The sequence below is a fragment of the Macrobrachium rosenbergii genome, chromosome 12 (assembly GCF_040412425.1).
Source record: "Macrobrachium rosenbergii isolate ZJJX-2024 chromosome 12, ASM4041242v1, whole genome shotgun sequence".
NCBI classification, from domain to species: Eukaryota; Metazoa; Arthropoda; class Malacostraca; order Decapoda; family Palaemonidae; genus Macrobrachium; species Macrobrachium rosenbergii.
The window spans coordinates 55,774,417-55,794,174 of NC_089752.1; the positions used below are offsets into that span (position 1 = coordinate 55,774,417).

General features: G+C 36.3%; 1 protein-coding gene across 2 annotated transcripts in view; it reads right to left on the reverse strand.

Annotated features, from left to right (window-relative positions):
- The window catches only part of LOC136843669 (octopamine receptor beta-2R-like), a 413,556-nt gene that overhangs the window by 3,768 nt on the left and 390,030 nt on the right, over positions 1 to 19,758 (reverse strand). For both annotated transcript variants that reach the window (XM_067112233.1, XM_067112232.1), the window contains exon 3: positions 7,574 to 7,641. The gene's annotated coding sequence lies outside the window, so the exon portion shown is untranslated. The remainder of the gene's footprint in view (positions 1 to 7,573; positions 7,642 to 19,758) is intronic.

The following is a 19,758-nucleotide window of genomic DNA, read 5'->3' on the forward strand; positions in this document are numbered from 1 at the left end:
AGTCACCAGTGGCTGAGTCTGTGTGTATTCATTCTCAGGGCTGTGCACACATGGTTGCTTGGGACAGCTGCCTCCCTCCCTTTCATGTCTCAAAGGAGACAGTGTGGGCATGCGCAATGCATTTGTCCAGTGCAAGGTTTTTGGAGGACATGCAAGCAGACAATGGGATAGGCTCTCCATGAGCCTCCTCAGAAGCATCTGGGAGAGTCAGCACTGTCTTCCTGCTTGGTGCATACCAAGTGCTCTCACTCTCTGGGGAGGTCTCCTTTGTCCTCTCATGAGTGGGGTTTGCAGTGTGCATGGGAGGCATGTGAGGCAGGCCATATGTGTGCTCATTCCCGTGCACCTTTTACTAGCCCAGGTTGTACTGCGTATACGGGAGGTTCTGGGTCCAGGTCTGAATGGCATTCGGATAGCGACTGCTGGGTCTTATGGGACATTTCTTGGTAGGAGTTCTGTTTAATCCTCATGATATCAGAAGCGAGCAAAGAAGCAGAAGTTAGATGCATCTGCCTCTCTTCCTGTAGAAGATGCTGCTCTTGCCTCTGGGGATCTTGTCCAGATAATCCCAGTTCTCCAGAACACCTTCAGGCTGAGCTTGAAAAGCGCTTTTGGGAGATTATTCTACTCATAGTACTCTCAGGGATGCCATCTTGGCCCTATACCTGGCTACAGTCTCATTGATTGAACTCTTCCTTGGGTGCACCCCTGAAGCAAGGCAGTCTCTCAAGCTGTCCTGGTCACAGCCTGCTCAAGGTGTTTTGGACAATGAAATACCCTGATCTGTGTGTCAAGGAGTTTCCACGTGTCTAGCAAATTTAGCAAGCTCCTTCTTCCAGATGGGGTACTGTACACCAAATAATGTGGAAGACTACTCTCACACTAAACTTCAGTCTGTAGACAAGATGAACAAATGAATTCTCTTAAGAGAGACTTCACCAAGATGGTGGTTCCTTTTCATTGCAGAGTTGGTTGACATAGAGTTTGTTCCCACGGCTTCTCTCCAGTCTACCTTGTAGCTTGACCTATGGTTAAATATGCTGGCAGACTTTTTTGTGATAGGTGTCTCGTCTCATATTGACAGGGCGACATTTAGGAGGTTTCTGGTGTTGGGAGGAAATTGTTGCCTCTTCACACAACAGGGTTCCAATTTGTGGGCAAACCTGATTCTGGGATGGGATATGGTTGCCTCTCTCTTCTCCCATCAAATTTCTCACAAGAGCAGTCTTTCACTGAGAAATGGTTAGGCATTTGATCTCTCTACCACTCTTTCTAAAGAGCAGTGTGGAGGTAGTAGCTTTGACAAGAACAGATTCCTGGGACTCTCTGGTCAACTGCACAGTGTCCTTCAACTCCATTGCAGGAGTGAAGGCACCATTAGCTAAATTCAGGTGCTACTAAACATTCTGTGTCTGATGTTCTGAAGAAGCCTATTCCTCCCAAACCCAGACAAAGAGCCCAATCTTCTACCTTTAAGAATGGATGGGAAGTTTACCTGGCTTTTATCCTTCTCCCCCAGCCACAGCATACCTGCACTTTGAATCTCCAGCCTTAGTTTTAGCCAGAATTAGCTGTCTGCTTACTTGAATTCCTCTGCAGAGAATTTCATGGGTCTCTGAATGCTTCCTAATCTTAAGTGAATCCTCTTCCTGGGTCAGAGGCTTACTCATGCCCAGAGCCTAACCACCCTGTCATCCCAGACCATGTAGATGATTAAAGGTGTCACTGTACTCCCTGCCTGTATGTGCAACTGGGAATATGATATTGCCAGGTAGGATTCAACACCAGTCAGCTGTCAGGGACGACCTCCCACCTCAGGAGTTTCGTTCATAAAGGCGATGGTTTGTATTTCTGTAGGAACAAATAAATTTTTAAAGTAATTTGTATTTTTCCTATAGTATATACAAACCTAAGCCTCTTACCATAATCCCACCTCAACCATCCTGCTTTGTCCCTATGGTCAAAGAATAAGTGACAAGTGACATAAGGAGGGTTAAGGGTATTCCCCAGACTCAACCTCCCCATAACCACCAGGTTAACAACCTTGTTAACATGTTCAATGACTTCTTCCGCTCATGCTGCGGACACTCCTGTATAAAAGGCTCTGGTTTGTATACCTAAGAAAAATACAAAATACCTTTTGTTAAACTTTGAGGAAAGCCATCATTTTCAACAAACCCAAATACCACCAAATTTATACAATTACTATTCGAGAACCTTGGAAAAAGGGTTATTATCCTCCTCTTCAGAGAATCCAGTGAGAAGACATACTCCCATGTCCCTGAGACTGGTTTACTTTAATCAGCAAGTGATGTACAGTCAAGGGGATCAAGCAGAAACAGAAAAATGGCTGGATTGCTCTGTCATTAAGAACCTTACGCATGTGGCTGATTCTGAGTTTACAAAGGCCATCTCCAAAGGGAAAGTTGATTTGGAATCTCCAGCATTTCTCCCACCAGATTAGGTAAGTATCTTAGATTTTCCTCTTTTTGCTTGAGAAGGTACTCTTGAATGGCAAAGGAATCTTTCTTGATAAATTGATGGATGCATGCTTATTGCCTTCTTCTTCTTCTTACAGCTGGCAATGTGCCAGCACAGCTCATACATAAGTGTGGTAAGGTGTGAGGGTGGTATAGTGTGAACTTCCGGATTCTATACAGCCAACAAAGGCCTCACTAACTTTCCTTCCTCTTCCATTAATAATGGCATTTGCTGGTACCCAAGAAAATCCAAGTTCCCTACCCCACGGCTCAATGAAAAGAGATACCCGCACTGAGATCTCCATTACCGGTGATGAATCTGTATTAAATTCACCATGACTTGAATGCATTTAAGGAATCAACCAAGTTGTATTTTAACTCATGACATCTAATCTGTAACTATAAACGCATTCAAAAATTAATGTACGGCAGGGTATACGCACATATAATGTAGTCATCTAGGTGGGTAAAACCTATGATACTGTAACTGTAGATTGGGACACTGCATTTTGATCCAATTTCTCCAGGCACATCACAATGAGAGAAGGCACCGTTACGAAACAGACATATCTTAGTAAGATGCTGATCTGATGGTATGTACAAACGTCTTAAAAATTAAAGGTAGGATTTAATGTAGTTAATGATGTACATATATACCCAGAAGACGTAGCAATTACCTCAAAATATTCGGGGGAAAGCGTGCTCGCTCTCTCTCTCTCTCTCTCTCTCTCTCGTGCACACACACACACACATATATATATATATATCTATATATATATATATATATATATATATATATATATATATATATATATATATATATATATATATATATATTTATAAATATTTTGCTGTTCGTCCTCGATGCATTTATTTGTAGTAATATCAGACTGACCAAGGCGAGAAAAGACGGGTGTATCGGCAGGGTCGCGTAGACAGTTCAAACTTTTAACGTTCGTTCGTAGCAAGAACTCAGTAGCATTAGGGATTTAACCCCCATAGGAAAATTTCCATAATCAACCTTATGATAGGTGGCCTTAAGCTTTCTTTGCCTGTTCTCTTTGGCGAATGTTTTGACAAAGTTTCAGACCCCCAAGGGCATGAACGGACGCCCCTGTTTTTGACCCAGCTAGATTGGGAAGCACAGAGAACCAGACTTCCATCACGGACGCACGCTCTATGCGTCTCGGCCCCTTTGTCTCTTTGTTTATAATCTATGTTAGTAGTGAAGTGGCGAATGCATCCCAGAACTTCCGATCGTCTGTTGTATGCGCAACAACTAGTCGTCCAAGGTAAAGTCTGTGTTTTGTTAAAAACTTCATCAATTACTAACCCCTTTTTCTGTATTTCCGGTTTCCTTGTTTCGTCCTTCCGCCACCCTAATTATTAGATTACCAAGCCGCAACTTGCTTGTACGAAGTCTAGATTAAGCATAATTTCTATGCTTTAGCGACCTTCAGCTATTCCAGTGAAGCAACTAGGAATTAGGGAAGGTTGAGCAAGATATTTCAAATTCTTTATGCAGCCTTGTGTCTCGAATCCATTGTTCGGAAGAGCCGTTGTGTTTTTAATACTACATTAGCGAGTAGAGATTGACTGCGTCCGAAGTAGGGCGACGTTTATCGTAATTTCCTTAGTTAACGGCATATTCTTTGTGTTGAGGTTAATTTCCCTCGACTGGTGATCTTGAGTGTTTAAACAGCTGTCTTTGAGGTTAATTTGTAGCTTCATTGACAGGTTATGTGTGTCCTTGGCATGCAGGGCCTTATAAAAATTATGTAAATCAAGTAATAAACTCGTCAGCAAAGCCCTCACACGTAAATATATATATATATATATATATATATATATATATATATATATATATATATATTTTTTTTTTTTTTTTATTACTGTACACATTCTTCCCCTTTAGCTGAAGGTGGGTCGGTACCAAAGGGCGAACTGGTGACCAGCCACACCGATCTTGCCAAAACGAGCCTTATGAAAGTAGACACACACACACACACACACACAGTAACCATATTGTCTTCCACCCACAGGTCACTGACTCGCCATAACGTTGATATCACGAACAAAACTTGGCGTACTATCAAGAGAGTGCGCTCAACCGAATCCGCTCAGTGTGGATCAACTTACGTATCACCAAATGAAAACGCCCTGATCTTTCTTACAGAAGGCTTCATCGATCACTCGATCTCCGTGATTTATTGGCTTAGTTTTTGTGGGCCTCGGCAAGAAAAACGTCAGAGATAGATTTCGTTTTTGTTTTTTCCGGCCAATCATTACAAATTCAGTTCGGCAGGTTCCCTTGGTGTTTATATTTATGAGCCTGTTCAACGTGCTCGTGGTCACTACAGAGTCTGTTCGTCGCTGTTTCGAACTCTTGTATGCTATTTAACCAACTTTTCGTTATTACAATGCTACTATTCAAACAGTTACTCACTGTATCTATAAGTATCTTCACCTGCTCGTCAATTTTGAAGAGTTTATTCGTCCAGCGATTCGATAGGCTTTGATTACTGGTCGAAGTTCAAGGAAGGTACTTAAAAATCAATAGTATTATGTTAGAAGTAAAATATTTTGAACTTTAACTTTTCCACCCTAAGTTTAAGTGACATTGCAAGTTTTATACTTTAATATGTATCTTGACAGGTTATATATTTGCTCAAGTTATCGATAAACTTATCTACCACACATGGCTTTCCTTGCAATTTCAGTAGTCCAATTTTCCAAGTCGTTAGTGGTGGTCTCATATTGAAACATATCCTTTACTACTAATAACATTTCTATTTTTCAGGCTTGGCCACTAGATGACAGAGAAGACTACAAAAAAAGTAGAAGGAATGAAAAGGACCCATGAAGAGTTTCACGTGGATTTAGCTTCATTCCTTAGGATTAATTGTGCAGGATATTTGTTGTACTAAATTTATCTGCTGCAATCGTTTTGCAAATACATGAATTGTATACTCTCGTCACACATTCAACAGATTTTATAATTACTAACATTGTGCCACCGTGATACATACTGGGTATGTGTCAATAAATTTTAAATCCCCAAACATTCCTCATTCAAACTGCCTTTTCTGATGTTAATAAAACTCTCAGAAAAACTTAACTGATACTAATATTAATAATACTCTCAAAAAAACCTAACTGGTATAAGTTACGTTCTCCGAAAAAGTTTCTGTAGATTGCACATAGATTATGCTCACAATGAAAAATTCTCAGTATCCACAGAATTTCGTATTTAACGTAATTACGCCAAACACTGGGCTTTCTGGGACTTTTTTGAAAGGCTGAAAGTCCATTTTTAAGTAACATAGTGCGTTTCCTTAAGCAAATAGGATTTACCGCTTACAAACGCCTTCCAATTTTTCTCGTGTTTTAATAGGAAATCTGATTACATCATCCTCTTCTAAAAATATCATGTCAGATCTTGCTCTGCTAAGACACTGAATGAAGCTTCTTGCTAGTCCGTATAATTCCGTTTTTTTTTTTTTTTTTTATCCAAACAAATGTCATAAACGGTTGCGTTCTTAAAAGTCCACTTTCCTGTACTTCCAAAGAAATCTGTTCTATTGTGGAAGATTGATAAATTTTCTTTGTTAGCTAATTTTTTGTCTGAGCATCCCTTTACCATATAACCCATTTCAGTCCGAAAGACTTATTAGGCACTATCCTCGTAAGAAAAAAAAGAAAAAAAAACTCACTTTACAGTTCCACTTAATAATTGTTTTTTTCCATATCAAATGCATTTTTTTTCAACAATTTTTTTTCTACGGTAAATTCTCATGTTCCTTCTATTGCAGTCAGTAGCAGACTCCTTTTCTGATGACTGTCTGTCTGTCTTGGAAGCTAGCCAAGACTAACAGAAGGTTTTCTGGCTAAACCCCTAGGACACGACTCCACTATGAGGCACAAATTGCATATATAAAGACCTTACGAATCTGCTTCAGTGGACCAAAGCATCTCGCGTGAAAGTAAGTGGATTTGTCCACGAAAAATTATCAAGAATTCTTAATAAAAACCAGTCTACTGGGAACAAGATGGACCGAAGCATCATTTTATAAATAGCAAGGATTTTACAATCTCTAATGGCTTAAAAACATGGAGTATTAATTACAAAAACGATATTACGAATTCTGCCCTAAGCTTCGAACGATGTAAATGGAAGCACAGACTTTTTTTTGGCGACATTTTACCCAAATCAAAGTTTCAATGGCTCAGTAAAAAAATATAGTAAGCCGTAGATTTTTATACAGAAGTAACCACAAAGCTATGTGCAAATCAAAGTTTAAATTAGATATGTCTTAAGAAGGCAGAGAACCACTGACTTTAAAAAAAGATGGTAGGAAATACAATAAATGTACGCGGATAACACAAGAGAATATTTCGTAATTAAATCTGGCTCATTCACGTCAGGTATCTGCCTCTTCTCGTTCAGAGAGAATTCGGTCTGAAGTCCTTCTATTTTCGACTTCCACTGGATCTGGAACTCAGACATACATTGTTCCTAAACTTCTGACAGTGAACTTTTTTTTTTTTGGGGGAGAAGAAAACTGCCACAAAATATTTTTTTTTTTACTCTTTTCCTCGGTCGAACATTTCCATTTTTTATTTATCTATTTTTTTTGGAGGTAGAGAGACAGATGGAATTTTCCTCGAACAAAAAATAATAGTAACTGGCTGATTCGGCTATTTTGTTTTTCTCTGCTCCAATATTGTGGTTTTTATTCACGCGAACAGCTCAAACAATCCATCCGGTTTTGTTTTGAAATTATACTGTTTTGGATTTCTCGGAGATTTAATTTAAGATTTCATAAAGCATTGCCTTAGGTATGAACCGTGAAGAATTTCCATTTTAGATCTGACTGTTACAGCTAGCCTGAGTTTTGAATTGTATCTAATGACTAGGGCATAATAAACGAATCTAAATATTGAAGGTAAACATCATTGAACCATTTGAATGAACCAAATAACGAAAAACTAAAAAAAAAAAAAAACAGACATTCTTCTACCCTCTTTCCAACATAAAGTGAAGTTCTGCTAAGGCAATAAAAGATAAAAAAAAAAAAAAAAAACAGACTTACGTAGGCGGTCAGCAGACGGCTTCAGATGGGCGTGGAGGTCCCACCTTCCCCCTCGACCACCCCATGTCCTGGAAAGGAAAAGAGAGAAAAATGACTCAGATAACATCTAAAGGATGAGGATATCCATCAGGATTTATATATATATATATATATATATATATATATATATATATATATATATATATATATATATATATATATATATATGTATGTATGTATACAGTATATAAAACAAGCATTATAATCAAATTTATATTCTTTAAGCCTGTTAGTATGTAACTACAGATTCGTTTTTCGTAACTCTTACAAAGTCAGGTCTTTCGAATACAAAACGATAAGTTATTAAAAATACGACTGGTAAACGAATGAAAAATTTTGCTTGTCAAAGACAAAGACTGAGTATGTCCTTTTAGTAACTTAAACACTCAAGACTTCACTGTCCACTAACGACAATGTCACTTTCCTCTACATCATATGAAACTTCTAGATTCAATTTCTGTAAACCCCTGACTGATCTGCGTATAGTTTTTCGAAATCTTATCAGCACATATTCTCATTGCGTCTGGAATAGTCATATTGTCAGGCCGTATTTTTTCGACCACCACTGCGTGCCACCAGAAACAAAACTTCTACAGTTCTTCTACAAAAAGTCTCTCCTTAATGTCCCGAAATGTTTTTCCTTAGGTTCTCCCCGATTTTACCAAGTGAGATTTGCTGTTTACTATATGCAGGTCTCCGTAGTATGACTCACTATTATGACGAACACTTTCTCATGCTAAAGGCCTTCATCAAAGAAAACCGGCCTATCGATGAATTCATTCACATTGACTGATAATAACTCCTTCTTAATTAAAACCCATTGGCTTTAATATCTTCCAATTTTACTCTCCGTCTAAAAATACTTCGGCAAATTATATTTATATCCTAATCTTCTCTGAGAGATTCGAAGAGAGAAATTTCAGCCTTCTCGAACTCATAAATGGTGGGAGTTAACGTAAAAATAATAAGATGAAAATAATTATGAAACCGAGCTTTATACTAAAAATAACTAGCCATTTAAAATTAACCGTAAAGCAATGAAGTACAAGATCTTTGTACGTGATTTAACCTTGTTTTTTTATCATGGTTACAAATGTGCCTGCCTGGTTTTGTTTGAATGATCGTAAATAATGATGATAACTGCTATAACATTAAAAAACGAAGATTATTATGATAGTTTATTTGTCTGCAAAGAAAGCAACTTGAAATGAATACACAGTCTTAAAAAAATTCGCAACTGGGGGGATTTTTTAAAATAGCATTGCCAATTTTCAAATCAATCAGGTTTGAACAAATATAATAAATAAAAGAAGAGTGAATCGGCAAGACCCTAACTTAACGGTGGATAGCAGAATGACTAATTCATATATATATATATATATATATATATATATATATATATATATATATATATATATATATATATATATATATATATATATATATATAGAGAGAGAGAGAGAGAGAGAGAGAGAGAGAGAGAGAGAGAGAGAGAGAGAGAGAGAGAGAGAGAGAGAGAGAGAGATTCCTCAAAAGCCAGGAATAAGCGAAGTTCAGGAGAGGTCTTCAGTTCGCCTAGCGGGAAAAGATTATTAGATTGGCCACAGCCTTACACAGATCCTTTTGCCTCGAAGTTTACCACAGTTTTGAAAGCTGGGGTGTCTTAAAATAATCCATGCTAAGTTGCTGAAAGTGCAATTTCTTGAAGTATGACCGGAGGTGAACTGAAGGCAAACACGTGTAAAATATATTTTCACTGACTTAATGCGGGTGATAATTACATTTTATGACTTGCCTAATTCAGAATAGACGTAAAATTGCTGATAAGGAAATTTCGGTATGCAGTAATTTTCAATACTTTATTCATATAAAAATAAAGCCTAATGGATCACCTTTTCACTGAGATTATTAGCAGGCTAAATGTGATTGCTTGACTAATTTGGTACCCAGGTCTGACATCATCAGTCCTGCTGGTTTAACAGGAGGAGAGTAAATGTGGGAGCGTGCTAAAGAGAATAAGAATCCTGCTGTGGACCACTGGACTCGGCTTAACCAACCGAGACGAGGAGAAGGCAGACTGATGCAATGCCAAGAAAGTGAAATTTCAAGATCCGTCATTAATCAGCCGTCTTTCTACATCGTCCGTAACAGTTATTATCACAAGTTATTATTATTATTATTATTATTATTATTATTATTATTATTGCATAAAATTTTGTTCTGGGTGTTGGAAATGCAAGCAGTACTACGTAGAAGCCTGTCAGCAATAAATTAACACATAACGAATTTACCCCCGAGAATTTTATGCAGTGACTCGCTCCCACTCTTACAACCTGAAAAGGCTGTCGAGTGCTTTTCACATACGCCAGGAAAATTAACGAGCAGAGTATTTTCACGAGCATTTCAACAACCGCAAGTTGAGCCATTACAGTTTTTGCAGTGCTGGTGCAATTAACTGAATCAGCTGTACTATTCTGAAAGACGCAGGATTATTGATCACATCGTGTTTTCGTGATCTTTGGAAAACTGTAAGGTTCTGCAACGGTAGCTCATAGTTTGTACTCAATCAGCTATGTTATTAATGTGTTATTTACAGAAATGCGAAACGGCGTCAAACCTGAATAACTTAGGAAGTTTGAAAACTCGTAAGTTTTAAAACTGGCCAATACAATCTACAGCAACGATTTAACCACAGAGAACCAGAACATGCTGTGAATGTACAAAATCGTTTTACAAATGCCCCACATTACAGTAAATTCCTTACTTAACAATTCAGCCCTGCTGTTATCTGTCTCCCATTTATCTGTTATGCAAAGATTCGAGCGAAGCAACACACACTCAGATTTTCTTGCATGCTTACAAAGCCTTATATATTGGACATCGATACAACGAAGCTTAACACCGACGTAATCTGATTACATTTCAACGATCGTATGTAAATTTTGCATAGGGATTAATACGGTTTGTTTCCATCCGAGCAACTTGTTTGCTACGAGGAACGTTATCTTTACTGACGTTAGTTGACTTACAAAATACATTTGTTAATGATTAACTGTAGTATTAGATAACAAAACCGGAATGTTACATCATATTTAATAATATATACATATACCTATTCACTTAGCAGTGTTAACACGTGTCACTTCCCTTTTGAGATACTGCAAGATCTTGCAATATATTCACCAGACAAAATATGAACTTCGGTTCGTAAGTCTATCATCACTCAAAGCCCTGCCCACTCCCCAAAGAGAGAGAGAGAGAGAGAGAGAGAGAGGGAGAGAGAGAGAGAGAGAGAGAGAGAGAGAGAATAAACTAATCGTATGAATCAGTGCATAAAATTTTGGCCATATATATATATATATATATATATATATATATATATATATATATATATAATATATATATATTATATATATATATATAGATAGATAGATAGATAGATAGATAGATATACAAACATACACACATATATATACATATATATATACTTATATGTATACACACATACATATGAATCCTGACTCGTCTATGAACATACCAGCTACTTTTAACTCGAGTGACTAAGCTTACCTGGAAAAAGAACATTCATATTTCTACGTACTGGAAACGTTCAATGTGAAACTTGACAGTAATTACCAAACTCCTAAAGCACACACCTCTTTAAATATAAGACAGAGGTCAAACTCAGGTCAAGAGGTCAGGACGCCATCATACAAAATAAAGCCAATATCCTCTTCTCAGCTATGCTTATGAGGTCTTTAAAACATAACGATTCCTGCTCAATGGGGCAGAAACAAGTAATAAATACTCGACTTCGAAGAAGCAAGATTAAGTATCGGTTAAATTCCGGTCTCTTTTCTATAAATTCTCCGATAAATTCCAGTCGTTTTTCCTTAAATTCTCCAGTAAATTTCGGTCTTTTTCTTGAAATTCTCCGATAAATTCCAGTCGTTTTTCTTTAAATTCTCCGATAAATTTCCGTTGTTTTTCTAAACTCCCCGAAAAATTTCGATCGTCTTTCTTTAGTCTCCTAATGATTCTGGTCATTTTTTCTTAATTCTCCGATAAATTCCCGTCGTTTTGCTTCATATTTTCCTACAAATTCCGGTAAGTGATTTTAATACTTAATGTAAAAACTATTCAATCTTTCCTCTCAAATCTTACGATAATCGAAGTACTCAGGATACACTGAAGGTCGAATAAAAGATGTGAATTAAACATCGACAGTTTTTTCGAACTTATAAAAATAATTTTCGCTAACTGAAGCTACAAAAAATGAATTATTTCGTTATTAAACATGAAATGTTTCCTATGATAAGTCGGGTCCATTCATGAAGGGTTCCAGCAGAGAAAAGATGATTTGAATCACATAATAATAAGAAGAATTAATTAAACACAAGCTCTTGAATTACCCCGGTGCACATCATTAGTCATAATTCTAATTTCGTTTTTAAGTTCAGTAGTAAATGGCCATAATCGTCATTAGACGCAATAAAACATGATAGGATATGCCTAAGGATAAGAGTTACCCGTTAACGCAAAAAACTACGACAGGATATTATGGCTAAGGATAAGCATAAGGCAAAAAAAAAAAAAAAAAATTACTGGATATAGCATATAGCTAAGAGTACACCTGCTAACGCAAAAAACTATGACAAAAAACTGTGACAGTAAATAGCTAAGGATACACTTGTTAACGCAGAAGAGCTATAACAAGATATAGCTCCGGATACACTTGTTAACGTAGAAAACTATAACTAATGATACACCTGTTAACGCAAAAAACCATGATAGGGTATAACTAAGGATAAACCTGGTAACACAAAAAACTGCGATAGGATATAACTAAGGATAAACTTGGTAACACAAAAAAACTACGATAGGAAATAACTAAGGATAAACCTGGTGAAAAAAAAACTACGATAGAGTATAACTAAGGATAAACCTGGTAACACAAAAAAACCACGATAGGATATAATTAAGGATAAACCTGGTAACACAAAAAAAAACTACGACAGAACACAACTAACGAGAAACCTCGTAACACAATAAAAACTACGATAGGATATAACTAAGGATAAACCTGGTAACACAAAAAACACCACGACAGGGAATACCTAAGGATAAAGCTGGTAACACAAAAAAAGCCACGATAGGGTGTAACTAAGGATAAAACTGGTAACAGAAAACACCACGATAGGTATAACTAAGGGTAAACCTGGTAACACAAAAAAGCCACGTTAGGGTATAACTAAGGATAAACCTGGTAACACAAAAAATACCACGATACGGTATAACTAAGGATAACCCTGGTAGCACAAAAAACACCACGACAGGGTATACCTAAGGATAAACCTGGTAACACAAAAAAAGCCACGATAGGGTATAACTAAGAATAAACCTGGTAACACAAAAAAGCCACGATAGGGTACAACTAAGGATAAACCTGGTAACACAAAAAACACCACGACAGGGCATAACTAAGGATAAACCTGGTAACACAAAAAAAGCCACGATAGGGTATAACTAAGAATAAACCTGGTAACACAAAAAAGCCACGATAGGGTATAACTAAGGATAAACCTGGTAACACAAAAAACACCACGACAGGGCATAACTAAGGATAAACCTGGTAACACAAAAAAGCCACGATAGGGTATAACTAAGAATAAACCTGGTAACACAAAAAGCCACGATAGGTATAACTAAGAATAAACCTGGTAACACAAAAAACACCACGACAGGGCATAACTAAGGATAAACCTGGTAACACAAAAAACACCACGACAGGGCATAACTAAGAATAAACCTGGTAACACAAAAAACACCACGACAGGGCATAACTAAGGATAAACCTGGTAACACAAAAAACACCACGACAGGGCATAACTAAGGATAAACCTGGTAACACAAAAAACACCACGACAGGGCATAACTAAGGATAAACCTGGTAACACAAAAAACACCACGACAGGGTATAACTAAGAATAAACCTGGTAACACAAAAAAACACCACGATGACAGCATAACTAAGGATAAACCTGGTAACACAAAAAACACCACGACAGGGCATAACTAAGGATAAACCTGGTAACACAAAAACACCACGACAGGGCATAACCAAGAATAAAACCTGGTAACACAAAAAAGCCACGATAGGGTATAACTAAGGATAAACCTGGTAACACAAAAAAACACACACGACAGGGCATAACTAAGGATAAACCTGGTAACACAAAAAAGCCACGATAGGGTATAACTAAGGATAAACCTGGTAACACAAAAAAAGCCACGATAGGGTATAACTAAGGATAAACCTGGTAACACAAAAAACACCACGACAGGGCATAACTAAGGATAAACCTGGTAACACAAAAAACACCACGACAGGGCATAACTAAGGATAAACCTGGTAACACAAAAAACACCACGACAGGGCATAACTAAGGATAAACCTGGTAACACAAAAAACACCACGAGAGGGCATAACTAAGGATAAACCTGGTAACACAAAAAAGCCAACTAAGGATAAACCTGGTAACACAAAAAACACCACGAGAGGGCATAACTAAGGATAAACCTGGTAACACAAAAAAGCCAACTAAGGATAAACCTGGTAACAAAAAAGCCACGATAGGGCATAACTAAGGATAAATCTGGTAACACACGAAAAAAACTACGACAGGGTATAAGTAAGGATAAACTTGGTAACACAAAAAACTACGATAGGGTATAACTAAGGATAAATCTGGTAACAAAAAACTACGATAGGCTATAACCAAGGATAAAACTGGTATCACAAAAAAAACTACGGTAGGGTACAACTAAGGATAAACCCTGTAACAAAAAAACTACGACAGGGTATAACTAAGGATAAACATGGTAACACAAAAAAAAACTACGATAGGGTATAACCAAGGATAAAACTGGTATCACAAAAAACTACGGTAGGGTACAACTATGATAAACCCTGTAACAAAAAAACTACGACAGGGTATAACTAAGGATAAACATGGTAACACAAAAAAACTACGATAGGGTATAACCAAGGATAAAACTGGTATCACAAAAAACTACGGTAGGGTACAACTAAGGATAAACCCTGTAAAAAAAACTACGACAGGGTATAACTAAGGATAAACATGGTAACACAAAAAAACTACGATAGGGTATAACCAAGGATAAAACTGGTATCACAAAAAACTACGGTAGGGTACAACTAGGATAAACCCTGTAACAAAAAAACTACGACAGGGTATAACTAAGGATAAACATGGTAACAAAAAAAACTACGATAGGGTATAACCAAGGATAAAACTGGTATCACAAAAAAACTACGGTAGGGTACAACTAAGGATAAACCCTGTAACAAAAAACTACGACAGGGTATAACTAAGGATAAACATGGTAACACAAAAAAACTACGATAGGGTATAACCAAGGATAAAACTGGTATCACAAAAAACTACGGTAGGGTACAACTAAGGATAAACCCTGTAACAAAAAAACTACGACAGGGTATAACTAAGGATAAACATGGTAACACAAAAAAAACTACGATAGGGTATAACCAAGGATAAAACTGGTATCACAAAAAACTACGGTAGGGTACAACTAAGGATAAACCCTGTAACAAAAAAAACTACGACAGGGTATAACTAAGGATAAACATGGTAACACAAAAAAAAACTACGATAGGTATAACCAAGGATAAAACTGGTATCACAAAAAACTACGGTAGGGTACAACTAAGGATAAACCCTGTAACAAAAAACTACGACAGGGTATAACTAAGGATAAACATGGTAACACAAAAAAAACTACGATAGGGTATAACCAAGGATAAAACTGGTATCACAAAAAAACTACGGTAGGGTACAACTAAGGATAAACCCTGTAACAAAAAAACTACGACAGGGTATAACTAAGGATAAACATGGTAACACAAAAAAAACTACGATAGGGTATAACCAAGGATAAAACTGGTATCACAAAAAAACTACGGTAGGGTACAACTAAGGATAAACCCTGTAACAAAAAAACTACGACAGGGTATAACTAAGGATAAACATGGTAACACAAAAAAAACTACGATAGGGTATAACCAAGGATAAAACTGGTATCACAAAAAAACTACGGTAGGGTACAACTAAGGATAAACCCTGTAACAAAAAAACTACGACAGGGTATAACTAAGGATAAACATGGTAACACAAAAAAACTACGATAGGCTATAACCAAGGATAAAACTGGTATCACAAAAAAACTACGGTAGGGTACAACTAAGGATAAACCCTGTAACAAAAAAACTACGACAGGGTATAACTAAGGATAAACATGGTAACACAAAAAAAACTACGATAGGGTATAACCAAGGATAAAACTGGTATCACAAAAAACTACGGTAGGGTACAACTAAGGATAAACCCTGTAACAAAAAAACTACGACAGGGTATAACTAAGGATAAACATGGTAACACAAAAAAACTACGATAGGCTATAACCAAGGATAAAACTGGTATCACAAAAAACGGTAGGGTACAACTAAGGATAAACCCTGTAACAAAAAACTACGACAGGGTATAACTAAGGATAAACATGGTAACACAAAAAAAACTACGATAGGGTATAACCAAGGATAAACCTGTTAACGCAAAAAATACTGTTGCAGGATATAGCTACGGAAAAACCTGATAACGCCACAGAAAGCAGAGTCTATCCCCTTTCATTATGATTATCACTTGAAAATAAAAAAAAGGAAATAAAAACTCATAAAATCAGAAGCATTAATGATCATTAATCACCGAGTTTCATCATAATATTGCCTAAAATTCCCCAAAGAAAATCCAAATAAAAAATCTTGCTATGAATTTTTTCGAAAGTCATGACAAAATCAACAGTTACGTTGCTTATCATCTACATGACGATATTTATTACGAAGTCCGAAACAGTTTTACCATATATTTTATAAGGGCAAACCTTGACATGAATTTAGTATAAAAACATATTCATGTATTTTTTCTCAGGAATAAAGTTACAATTTCCTTTGGCGTAATCAACACTTGCTAACGTTTAGAGATATACCCTCACAGCATACCTAGTTATTTATATATCATACACAACTAAAACGAAAAACGCAATGATGAAACAAGATCCTAAAACACTGACTTACTTTTCATTTTAAAAGGGGACAAAAGCGCAAAGAAAAACATGGATGATAAGTAAAAATCTAAAAAAAAAAGCTAAAATATATGCGTGGATATGTAGGTCAAGGCTCTGTTCGCATCTGCGCTTCTTATGATCCTGTCCCAGAGGGATCCATAAACCAGATCTGTTCGTGTGACGTCGACTGAAAACGAAAGATATCGTAGCGTAGGTCGTCTTACCAAGATTTGAGATCTTCTGATTCGTCTGATTTAAAATTTAAAATGTAAATGTTTATGCGATGAATACTACGTGACATTAAAGGGTAACTATGATTTCATTTTATGTTAAGACGTAACGGTAGTTAAGAGTGTCTTAAAATATTGAAAGAAAATATTGTAAAATTTGAACACAATATTGGTTCTTTTGTAATGTGACCCTCGATTCGTGTCACGGCCAATACACTTCACGTATTCTTAAAGGGATTAATGAAACACTGACAGCGAAAGTGTGGATTACGCAAAGATCAGTCATAGCATCTCTGCAGGCTGCTTTTCGTTGTGTAGGGAAAAATGTTATAATTTTACATATTACATACTAAAACGACAAATCCTTTACAAGATCTACACGGAGGGCATGAGGGTCATTAAAATAATACCATCATCGAAAATAAATGTATAATATATATATATATATATATAAATTGTATATATATATATATATATATATATACTATATATATATATATATATATATATATATATATATATATATATATATATATATATATATATGAATATTTGTGTGTATGTTTGTATGCATGTGAATATGTGTATGCCAGCAGGCATCTATAAGTTTATTCAGTAATTATTCAAATACAACAACTCTCTAAAAATAACTAGCTGACCAAAGTTACTGTTTCAAGTACCACTACAGTTGTAATCTTGAGGTCCCGAGTTCTCCAGAAGTCTCCGGGGCTTCGAAGATTTCCTCGGGACTCCATTAAATATCCTCAGGGGCGAGGAGATGAGAAGTCCTTCCTCGGTTTAGGCCTAAATGAAGACCACCGGCGTAAATAAGGTTAAGGAAGTTTGGTTCTGACCTACGGCTCGAAATTCATTATTTGAAGGCGACTGAATTTCCTATGCCATTATGTTTGGGTCATCTAACACATTTCTTATATATATATATATATATATATATATATATATATAATATATATATATATATATATATATATATATATATATATATATATATATATATATATATATATATATATATATATATATATATATATATATATATATATATATAAAATAAAATATCATCAGAGTGACTTCAGAAAAAAAAGCAAAACGACTATCACTATAACGTTAGGGTTTACCTGTTGAACTGTGGTGAAAGAGGATATATTAAGAAATAGCAAAAGCACTTTGAAATCTTGATTTTGTCCTTTGAATAGTGACTATTGAATTCAAGTGTATCTCTAGTTATGAGTTTTTTGGATTATTTTTATCCCTTTGCTAAATTAAAGTAGGCTGGATTAATATTTTTGGGAAAAATCTCAATGGTACAACACATACCTGACACTTTCACTTTCTTCTTAATGTATTTCATAGTTATGTGTCCTGTTTGCATATTAGGTCATAAACACGTAATGTTACTGCGCACATTTGACAGAAAATGCCGAGAAATATGAAAGCTCATGATCAACTAAGGAATATTTTGAGAAGACATAACATACCCAACAGCAAGGAAAAACACAATAAAATAAGCACCAAGTACTTGAAAAATATTTCGATAATGAAGCTGAATCTGTCAAGAAACGATAATAACAAATGGCAGTCTTCTGAAGCTGCCTATGTTCTAACAATGAAGAGGACCAAGAAGGAACATTGCTCCAAAATTTTAAAAAATAAATAAGATAAAAATGAATAGGAACACGTCTGACAACTGCAAGAAAAGGTTAAAAATAAATTCATCTGAAACGTCCACTTTCCGAGAAGTTTCAAGAAATAGCCAATTTTGCCAATTTCTCTTCTCAAAACCCCCTGGGATCCTGAGTCTTGAGTGACCAAAATTTGATCTTCTCTACACCACTGCAGGGTCCACTGTCCTAAAAAATTTAAGAACTTTTTTTCTTAGGTGTAAAAATAATAGGTAAATAATGAAATAAAAGGGTATCCTACTATCCTGGGAAAGAATAAATAACTAGGGTTAAAGTATTAACTTATATTGTGAGGTCAAAGAGACAGAACTGGGTACTAACTGATTTATTTGTTGTTGTTTTAGATTTAGCTGGCCTTGTGCCAGCACGGGCTCTTGCTCCTTGAGCAGCCCGTAACGATGATTTACTTGTTGTTGTTGTTGTTGTTTTAGATTTAGCTGCCCTTGTGCCAGCACGGGCTCTTGCTCCTCGAGCAGCCCGTAAAGATGATTTATTTACCTTGGCACAGATATACATAGCAGCATGCGGACGGAAAAGGAGTGCCCGACCTCCGATTGCCGTGACCCGCACACTGAGCGAGAGTAATTTGTGTTTGTTAACAGGCAAACAAATAGCAATATTAAGAGACATAATGTACATACAACGATAAAACATATATCGGCGAAATGGCCTGGAAATTCTACATATGAATTTATACATGAGATTCTTGCTGTGTTGATAAATGCGATACATGATCGTGATTCATGAGAAATGAAGAGACGTCTGACGTCTTTACAATATGAGTACTCCTGTCATATGAAGTCATTATCTAATTAGAAGAGCTTGAAGAACTTTATCACATGGCTTGAAACATATTCTCTCTCTCGTAACAATTACAGGAACAAACATCCATGTCATTCTTCCCGTAAGATAATATAAATAAAAGCAACAATTAGATAACTAGATGCTAAATATTGATCATAGCAAATATGCACCTACTTGCGCGCGCGCACACACACACACACACACACACAGAGAGAGAGAGAGAGAGAGAGAGAGAGAGAGAGAGAGA